Source organism: Macrobrachium nipponense, chromosome 16, assembly GCF_015104395.2.
Source record: "Macrobrachium nipponense isolate FS-2020 chromosome 16, ASM1510439v2, whole genome shotgun sequence".
Classification (NCBI taxonomy): Eukaryota; Metazoa; Arthropoda; class Malacostraca; order Decapoda; family Palaemonidae; genus Macrobrachium; species Macrobrachium nipponense.
The window spans coordinates 59558449-59565744 of record NC_087209.1 but is presented as its reverse complement, the minus strand read 5'-3'; the positions used below and the strand labels follow the sequence as shown (position 1 = coordinate 59565744).

The 7296-nt window shown below is 40.2% G+C and overlaps 1 protein-coding gene across 2 annotated transcripts in view; it reads right to left on the bottom strand.

Annotated features, from left to right (window-relative positions):
• The window catches only part of LOC135195759 (synaptogenesis protein syg-2-like), a 926712-nt gene extending 922512 nt beyond the window's left edge, over nucleotides 1-4200 (bottom strand). Inside the window, exons 1-2 of one of the 2 annotated variants that reach the window (XM_064222210.1) lie at nucleotides 3964-4200; nucleotides 852-1093 (exon numbers count right to left, since the gene is read on the bottom strand). The gene's annotated coding sequence lies outside the window, so the exon portion shown is untranslated. The remainder of the gene's footprint in view (nucleotides 1-851; nucleotides 1094-3963) is intronic. The other variant, XM_064222209.1, reaches the window with a different exon arrangement.
• Between the last annotated feature and the right edge of the window lie 3096 nt (nucleotides 4201-7296).

Genomic DNA, 7296 nt, shown 5'->3' with positions numbered 1-7296 from the left:
AGAGAGAGAGAGAGAGAGAGAGAGAGAGAGAGAGAGAGAGAGAGAGAGAGAGAGAGTCTTGCCACTCCTTAGTTGCAAGGAGTATAATCCTCGTTATGAAATACAAGAGTAAAAAACGTTAAGTAATACTGCAGAGAGAGAGAGAGAGAGAAGAGAGAGAGAGAGAGAGAGAGAGAGATTGTCTCATTTAAATGTTTAAATTACAAGTAAACACGCAAACGAAATTAGAAGCAGCGAAGGCCCTGCCCAGTGTTTAACGTGCTTAGAAAAATAAAATAAAAATAAAAGCTTGACGCAATAATGTTTTATTTACTCTCTCTCCGAGGATTAATTAGTCGGACGAACATTCGCATATAACCGCCTCTCTCTTTCTCACTCTCTCTCTCTCTCTCTCTAATATACTGGCAAACCTGAGCGTAAAGATATTTTAGAACCCAAAGTTTTTAAATTATATATATAATATATATATATATATATATATATATATATATATATATATAAATCGACTACATACATATAAAGCTACTATCTACCAGAATTTTGATTTAACTGACAAAAAGCAAAAGGCCAAATCGGTTTCTTTTGACTCGTGAGGTCCAGTGACTTAACCACTGGACCACGCGAATCTCGTCATCCCCGGGTAGAAGTTCAAAAATAACGGTTCAACGACCATGTTCGAGAGTCGTTATTTGGAAGCTACATAAACTAAGCCACGGTTCTTGTTAAGTCAACATTCATATATATATAACGGAAGTGCATGACAGACGTGTTTTGCCTGTAAACCAGACACCATAACATTGATCAAATATCTAAGTTAATACCAACGACCTCCAATAAATCCCAATACTCACTACTGGCCAGGAAAGGCGAGGTATATCTTGCATTCTGGGTACTATAGGCGTGAGCCAGTCCGTATATCCATTAGGCCTACTACATTTAACAAAGGTCTCCGGAGGAACACGTCACAGGTTAATCGACGTCTTATGGCAGGTCTACTTAAGGCATTGTAGTAACAGTTCACTCGTCTTATTAGGCCTTACGGAACCCTCCACTTCTCACACACCAGACTTAGGCCTATAGGCGTCTTGCAAACCTGTAAGTAAAATAATTCTCGGGTGAGGGGTCTGGGAACCATGGATATATATCAATATTAATACAAATCTCCCCCCACCCCCTTTGAAAATAACAAGATATTGACAGGTTTTATATTATAAGCATTCGGCACCTGACACTCCTGGGGAAGTGCTGACCACGTATGTTGCTTGAATTAATTGATTACGGGACCTTGAATGTGTTACTGAATTGAATATAGAATTGAAGCAAAAGACCAGGCGCTGGGACCTAAGAGGTCATTCAGAGGTGAAGCGGATGTTGACAGTGAGAGGTTTGAACTGTGTAACAGGAGGAAAACCTCAAAGCAGTTGCACTATGAATCATTTGTTAGGAGAGGGTGGAAAGAAAGTAAGATGGAAGAAAGAGAATACGAAAATAGGTACAGTAAAAGGAACGAAAGAGGTTGCAGCTAGGGGCCGAAGGCACGCTGCAAAGAGCATTAGGCAATGCCTACAGTGCACCGCATGAGGTGTACTGTCGGCACTACCCTCCTACGGAACTAAATGTCTCACCGTTAAATGTTGTAGCATTTTCCGAGCACTTGTCGACTGAGGTGTTAGTGATCGTCTTCTGCCATCTATAGCTCATTCTCCCATAAGGTTTATCACTATCTATAGGTCTATTAAGTCTAAGGGTCTAAAAGTCCATAGGTATAAAAACCTATGTCTACAGATCTATAGGTCTATAGGTTAAGGTGACCAGACGTACAGTCCTCGGTTTTCAGTGACTGAAAGAGAGAGAGAAAAAAAAATGTTGACCATACTACCTATACACAGTTGTACACCGCACTACTTGCACTGTACAACGAAGATAACTAACGAAATGATAAATAGCTGTGCACGGCATAATTAGCGAATTACCTTCCGAGAACACAAAACCAAATTTCCCGCCAAACCGCCGTCAGTATCGTCATGCCCGTCCCTGATTCCCCCCTCCCCCTTCCCCCCAGCAGGAACCAGCTGCCCAGCACCACTCTGCCGCCATCGAGCGGTGTTCCGCCCGTATATAATTAACTTTGATACTGTCCAATCACTGGTAAGTGGTCATTAACTTATACCCTACCTTGATTTAATCAACTGACTTTTTTTTATTCAATTCCTTTGCAATTTAGGATAAATAGGGAGAGATAAACTTTTGAATGCTGCTTTATGAATGATAAGGGCACAGTGTCCCCGTTTTAGTTTTTCAATGACATGAACACATCATGTTTGGAGGTTTATAAGTCTCTGAACCGAAGATGTCCCCGGATTTTGTCTCAGAAATCTGGTCACCTTACTATAGGTAGGTCATAGGTCTAAAGGTCTAAGTTTGTCACTGGTAATCACCGCCGGATTAGACATCACGCAAAGTCCACATCAGAGTTCATCACTTGCTGATAAAGTGTATTGGTTTAATGCATATTGTTTTTTACGCTGAGTAAATAAGTTGGTATATCTGTACGTTTCAATCACCTGACAAAAGCAAATATTTGCATTTGCATAAAAAAAACCGAGAGTAGTGTTGTAGGGTAAACGTTCGCCCCCTTGCCGATAACTTTAACATTGAAAAACAATTTTAAATTTCTTGATTTATTAATAAAAAGGACATTTTTTAAATAAAGGTTTTAACTTCACTTCTGAATGACGGCTGTCAGCTACATGATTGGCAGATAGTACTGATATAGGCCTAGCTGCTCCTATTCTCGAAATTTGTGCCACTAATTGAGTTAGAGTTCCTATTCTCGAAATTTGTGCCACTAATTGAGTTAGAGTTAGCTGCTGCCATTTTCATTGAAGTTATATCATTTTCTAGTGTAAACTTTATCATTACAAGTACCATTACTGTTTTGTAATCGTAAGCATATGCTTGCCAAACTTAGACACAGACCTAGTTCGACCTGTATTGTTATAAGGACATCAGTCACGGTAAGACAAATGAAACCATACCTAGAGGATTTTCCCGAAACTGAAAATAAAACTTGAAGAATAAAAGGATTCGGGTAACAGATCACTAGACCAATGCTATAGTTAAGGTTCTGTTATATTGTGTGATATTACACGCAATCAAGACATCAGACCTGGGCGACGCCTAGGCCTATGTTCTTCAAGTGTCCCAATGTAGTTTAATACCAGAGAAATACTTTAAAAAATATATAAAATTTATATTTTCGTCCCATGTCCACCTAAAAAGGTATATATGCTTACAATGAGAGGGAGAAAGAGAGGAGCTTTAACTTCATGTCGGTTGGAAAACCTTACGGCTTCGTGCAAACCTACTTCTCGATTTGAGACTATAAGACCTTGAGGACTGGCGTCGTCATTATAAGAGAAAATTGACGAGGTCGCAGCTGGAGGCCGATGGCACGCTGCAAAGAATCTTAAGTGAATGCCTACAGTGCACCGCAAGAGGTGAACTGACAGCTCTACCCGCATATACGGGGGCGGGAAACACAGGGTGTCCGTAAAGTCCTAGTACCATTACAAGTATTTATTGCTCAGAATGGTACTAGGACTTTATGGACACCCTGTATAGGAGCAGCCATTGTAGGCTGATGTTTTTGCCGACCGCCCACGAAAGTCAGGCAGAGATGGGCTTCCTTCAGGAAGTTTGTCAACGGCGTTGGGCAACATAATACCCCGGGCACACGGTCGGAATCTTTATTTCAAACATACGTTGGCAAACATCCCTCAGGAGCCGAAAAATAGTCTGCCCTCCGTAATTCGCGTTCAGCGGCGTCGATTGAAACTGTAACCTCCCCTCCCTTATCTCACCTGTTAGTTAAAAACGATAAGAATAATACACCTCAAAATATATGCCCAACTGGACGAAGTTTCTCTAAAAAATAAAACCAAAAAAATTTTTTAGTCTCACCTTTGTCAGGTGGCCGCCATCTTGTCGCACCAACCAGGAGACAACCTCGAGTATTCCTCTCCCGCCAACGGATTTATTCCCGTACCAAGCAACGTTTTTGTTTTACTGCTTCTTCTTATGTGTTTATGATTACATCCTTCGTTCGGCGCCACCAATTCCTGGGAACGAATGGGCACGCGCCCCGCATTCTCACGGCGAAATCGCGCGCTACACCGGTTGACGTCGGGTATCACTCAGTTACCATGCACTACTAAATCTCGCCATTATCATTGGCCACCCGGTCAAGGACACCGGAACATATTTGTACGAAAGCAATTATCAAAATCAGTCGTCCGGAATTATGAAGGCTTCGAGAGTATTTTAAGTTGAAGACACTAAATGCTAAAGTTTACGTTTTCAGTAGATAATTATTTTAAAAGATTCGCCCATCAGATATCTGTCAGATAAAAAAAAAAATCATTTCGAACGATCGTCAGTCGACTAATCGCTTTCGAACAATTGGTTGGGATTAACCGATCTCTTGAATCTCTTCAGCACGATTAATATGGCCGCTCTTTATCGAGGGTTACGAGAACTGCACTTTGAATTTAAAGAATATTTTTAGCTATTTTATTTGTAGATGAAGGCTGACGGGATGACCCATCAAATGGCAACTCGGATACCTGGAATGCCATATTTGTAGCAGAATAATGATGATCACGTGACTTTTGTTTCTACCTCCATGTAACTTAGTTGTACCAATCGCATCATATTAGTAATGTAATCATCGATAATACTTAATTAAACATTCCCTTTCCTTGAGACTAATCTCTTTTTAATTAAACGTTATTTTTAAAGCCTCGAAGAAATGGTGATTAATTTATACTGGATAAAGTGAAAAATATCTAACACTTGCATAGGCTTATGTTTAGTTTCTGGCAGGTGGCATGAGGGAATTTAACTCTCTCTCTCTCTCTCCTCTCTGTTACCACATTGTATACTTGAGTTATCATACACTTCCAGTTAGGTATGAGTAATTGAGAAAAGCCGTTAATATTAAGCTACAAGCTTCCTAATGGTACGTGAACCACCAAATAAAAATTAAATGAGGTCCAAGTATTACTTGAACTTGCGACAGACCGAAGGTTTCTGGTGCTAGCGAGAAATTGACGGTCACCTAACCACGTACTGACAGGACTTAACATTGCTTGACTTATCATTAATCATACAAATTACCAGTATGTTTGATATTAGTTATAACCATGTCACGAAAATAAAATATATATAGCCTTCGTCTTCCCATAAGTTAAGGTTTCTCTCTCTCTCTCTCTTCTCTCTCTCTCTCTCTCTCTCTCTCTCTAACTGCTTTTGCGAAGCGTGTGCATGATACTTTGCATTCACATATGCAAGAGGCTTTGCAGCTGTAGCCAGTAAAACTGAAAATGAGAGGAAGAAGCTGCAATTAGTAGGCCAGCAAGCCTTCTGCAATTAGATGCACTTCGCGTAAACCGTAGCAGCGTTTGTTCGCTATGTTAAAGAGAATGAGATGGAACATCGTCTACAGACAAACCGTGGAACGGAGTGGCTAGTTAGACTTAGCCTAGCACTGAGGAACTTGTCATTTTCTACGTTGTTGAACTTCTGTTTTGCGTTTCTGTACAGCGTATGAGTCTAGACATAGTTTGTAGTTGTTACACTTGCGCAAACCGTTTATTGAAGCCAATGGGTGAGAACACCGTCTAGTAGACGAGCTTCTAAACTACAGACTTAGACCGTGAGATGGAAGGTTATCCCAGTATTGACAGCCTAGTTTCTCTCTCTCTCTCTCTCTCTCTCTCTGTTTACGGAACAGGAGGGGTCCTTTTCCGGTGAGTGGAATTTAACAGGAAAAGAGCAAAGGAGAGAAAAACGATTGTGCCATTAATGTTAGAACTGATGTGCTTCTCATTTTTATACAGGGCTGAACTTCAATTTTTCATTAGTGTACTACAGCGGATGAGTCTAAACTTAACTGAGAACTTAGTGGGAGAGGTGGATGATTTTCTGTCATTTTTATACAGAACTGGACTTTTGTTTTCGTTTGCGTAGAGCGGATAAGCCTAGACTTAACTTAGAACTTCGCAGGAGAGGTAGATGAATTTCTGTGTAATCCTAAAGCATGTACTTTGGCTTCTCAGTCCTGAAGTGACCAGTTCCTTGCTTATACCAGACTCACAAAACTCGCCCACCAGCATTTACCATACCCCCCCCCCCCCCCTCCCACCTTCAACCCATGTTGTGTCGACAGCCATGTAACCGAACAATTACAACAATTAAGCCAACCTGCACAGTATTAATTCCTTCGAGAGCTAGGATTATTTTCGCAACCGCTGGCCTTATTCGTTAAACTTTTTTTTTTTTAATTCACTGTCTATAACAGCTTTCAAAAGTCAGTGGTCTCAACAAAAGCGTTATTACGTATTCTTACTTCAGAGATAATTGGGAATCAGGCATACTTATACCAACAATACGCCCTTGATGAAGGTTATTTTGGAGCCCAACTAATGAATGATTGAGATGACACAGAACTCAGTTATATTGACTCCAGGGAAAGAGATTATTTTACAAATGAGATCATTTTAGCTATATATGTGTGTATACTGTATATATACGTATATATATATATATAGTATATATATATATATATATATATATATATATATATATATAATATATATGTGTTGTGTGTGTGTGTGTGTGTTAAAAGTAAGAACACGTACCTAGGGATTACGCGTAATCCCTGAATATTCAGTGAATACGCGTAATCACCGTTTGCGCGCTCAACCGACCCCTGACTTTGGGGATTGGGGAGGCGAGGCTTACCATGCACCAGTGTTAGTTTTGGCCAAACTTCCTTCAGCTCTGTAATGACTTGTGAAGTGAACTCGGATCCGTTATCGCTTTGGAGAATAACGGGGGCGGGGGCACCAAAGAGAAGAAAAATGTCCAGTAGATGAAAAGCGACCTCTGCAGCTCTTTTAGACGTCAAGGCTCGAAGGGTGCAAAACTTCGTCAGGTAATCCTGGTACACCATGATCCATTTCTTGTTGGATCCACTGGGCATGCTTTGCATGTCAATTAGATCCACCTGACCCCTTGACGAGAATTCCTTGGTGAGATTACGCGTATTCACTGAAATATTCAGGGATTACGCGTAATCCCTAAGTACGTGTTCTTACTGTAACATATATAAATATATATATATATATATATATATATATATTATATATATATAAAGGTTTTTTTGCCACGAAGGAAAACAAAAAATGAAAAAAGCGAGATAGCCAAGTACTTTTGGTCCTGTTTGGACCTTTA